This window comes from Phaseolus vulgaris, chromosome 6 (assembly GCF_051622355.1).
Source record: "Phaseolus vulgaris cultivar YP4 chromosome 6, ASM5162235v1, whole genome shotgun sequence".
Lineage (NCBI taxonomy): Eukaryota > Viridiplantae > Streptophyta > Magnoliopsida > Fabales > Fabaceae > Phaseolus > Phaseolus vulgaris.
In genome coordinates, this window is record NC_143503.1 from 14,249,315 (window position 1) to 14,251,975 (window position 2,661).

At 32.5% G+C, this 2,661-nt stretch overlaps 1 non-coding gene and 1 pseudogene across 1 annotated transcript; both read right to left on the bottom strand.

Moving 5' to 3' along the window:
* Nucleotides 1-270: 270 nt before the first annotated feature.
* LOC150027174 (uncharacterized) lies at nucleotides 271-1,648 on the bottom strand (annotated as a pseudogene).
* A 638-nt stretch (nucleotides 1,649-2,286) lies between these two features.
* On the bottom strand, nucleotides 2,287-2,445 carry LOC137833735 (U1 spliceosomal RNA). Its single transcript, XR_011084803.2, has one exon. It is a non-coding gene; the product is annotated as a U1 spliceosomal RNA (small nuclear RNA).
* Nucleotides 2,446-2,661: the final 216 nt, after the last annotated feature.

Below are 2,661 nucleotides of genomic sequence, written 5' to 3' on the forward strand. Positions count from 1 at the left end.
CAACACGACCAGTGTATGATGATATTTTGCCATTTTTTGGGGGAAGTTTAAGGTAAATTTGGTTAAAAGGAATTGAATCCATATTCCACCTAAGATCCATCTTCTTGTAATATATAGCTCCCACAAACTTATGATTATTTTTTCAACCTTCAACCATTCTAGTATATCTTGTCGCGAAAGCATTTAAGATGCGATATGTTCAAATTTGGAGGCAAACTAATCTAAATCTCATAATAGTTTCTCTGTTCTGACAACACTCCCAATTTCTAACTATATATCTTGGATCATAGCCTCACTTCCTATATGTATTATGAGTTGCTTTAGTTTTGACAAATGTTTAAGATATGATATTTTGCATGGAGTCTTCTTATAACTATCAATTACAAATCCATTGAGTAGTTCAAGCTTAGTCAACTTCTCAATCCCCTTTGACATTCTGTCCAACAAGTAGCATGGAGACATATCTAAATGAAGCTTCTCAATGATGCAATATCATCCCGTAATGTTTCTATACTGTGACAGGCCTTGAGATAGAAGAAAAATGGACTCTAACAACTCAAATATTTTATATATATATATATTCCACGAAGGCTAAGATATCTTAAATCCTTTTGATCCCTTAACTCCTTCCATAATTCTTTACTGCTAACTTCAATATAATGTTTTGGTAAAACATGCAGCCAATGACCAAGTTAAATCACCTCCAAATGCTTCATTTTGGCCATCCATTGAAATCCAAATTTAAGATAAGTTGCACACTTAAAACTAAACTTATTACTTTAACTTTTCGTTTAGTGTTAAACAAGGAGTACGACTATTATGAGATGAGGTTGTTATTATCTGTGAATAAATTCCAAAATGGTTTCTCCTCATTTCCTAACAATGACCGACTTGAATTATGAATATGGTGGACAAAAGGATTAACTTTAAAATGATTCACAAACCATACTTATTGGGTACAATTAGTTTATGATCCATAAGCTTCTCAAACACATACTCATTATTTTCCTTTGTCGTTTCCATTTTGACTAAGCTCACTCCAACCCACTAGAGAATTATATTCTTTTTCTTCATAACAGAAATCTCTGGGAAATGTAGTAGAGACAACGAGCAATGCTCTTCAAGATGATTAAGGTTGCCATAAATTTTCTCAGTCATTCAACAACTTCCTTATTAACACTTGGTATTTGATCAGGTGGCAACTTTTTAGTTGAATCCCTTATTTTCATGCAAATGTTTTCCTCCTCTTTCATGAACTTAAGTATGTTGTTGTGAAGATAGCCATCCACCATTATTAATCTGTCAAGTTATTCATTTTCCTTCACAGTGGAAAAATGTTCTTTATCATTGTCAAGTCATACTTCAAAACCTTCAAAAATTTGCTTGTTTGTTCATAATCACGAAGCTTTTCAAACAATGTAGGCAATTCTTTCATGGGATTTACTCCAATAGACTCTTTTTTTTCTGCAATAAGATCGAAGGACAAAATTGTTGGAGATTTTATGCATGAAACTGATGATAGAAGCAATATATATTTCGCTATAAGATTGAGGAATAGAGTGGTGTGAGGATTGAAGACTATGAAAGAGTGATCAAAGAAGCAATATGTTATTGGAATAAGATTGAGGTATGGAGTATATGACTTCATGAAAAGTTGATGAAAGAAACAAAATATTTTTGTAATAATGAGATTTTGAGACAGGGTGGAATGAGGTTTTGAAACTTGGATGGAAATATTTTTACCATGTCATTCATTTGGTTTACCTTTTCCATAAAATATTCAACAGACAATAAGAACAAAGAATCCTCATAAACATGGTTGACATCTTTTTCTTCCCACAAACAACTGCCACATAACTACCACCGTAGTTTATCCTTTCTTTCAAAGAAAATGAACTATTCTTAGAAACTATGAGAAGAGAACCCATTGACAAGTTATTTTCCATGAAAAAATTGTCACAGTGGTGTATATCCTTTCATAAAAAGGAATACATTCTTTCATGCTAGAAGACTCCAACTAGAAAACTTAATTTATATATTTCCAAATGTCTAACTATTAAGATATTCTTTATTTGAGTCACTTGACTAGAAGAAAAACAACATTAATAATTACATGTCCATATAGGCATAACACTAGAAAATGTTCTCCACAAAGCAGGAAATTAGATTCCATTCAAGAAAAAATTAAATTTAAACTCAACTACAAATTCAAAAAATATTGAAATTAAAATCTTAACTCGATATTAGTGGGGAAAACATTAAAATTAAAATTTTAACTTCATATTAGGAAGAGTTGCGCAAACGCAAGCCCCATGCCACAAATTATGACGTAGGATTTGTTACTTGAACAGACCTTAGAGAAGCATCATTTCCAGGTGCAATGAAAGTCACTACCCCAAGCTATAGATATTCATGATCATCCATTGACCCCGTCCAGGTAAGTATATTAAGAAGTATGGTACATCTCAATTTTATAATCTATTATTCCTATCACGATAACTAGTAACAGATCGATACCTTGGGTAAGCTGGGAAACTATTTGTAAACCTCTTGAGGAAGGCGGGTTAGGAATTAAAGACATCAGGAAGTTCAATTATGCCCTTATGGCGAAATGGAAGTGGAGGTTAAAGAGTGATGCGAAGGGGAAATGGAAAGATATTT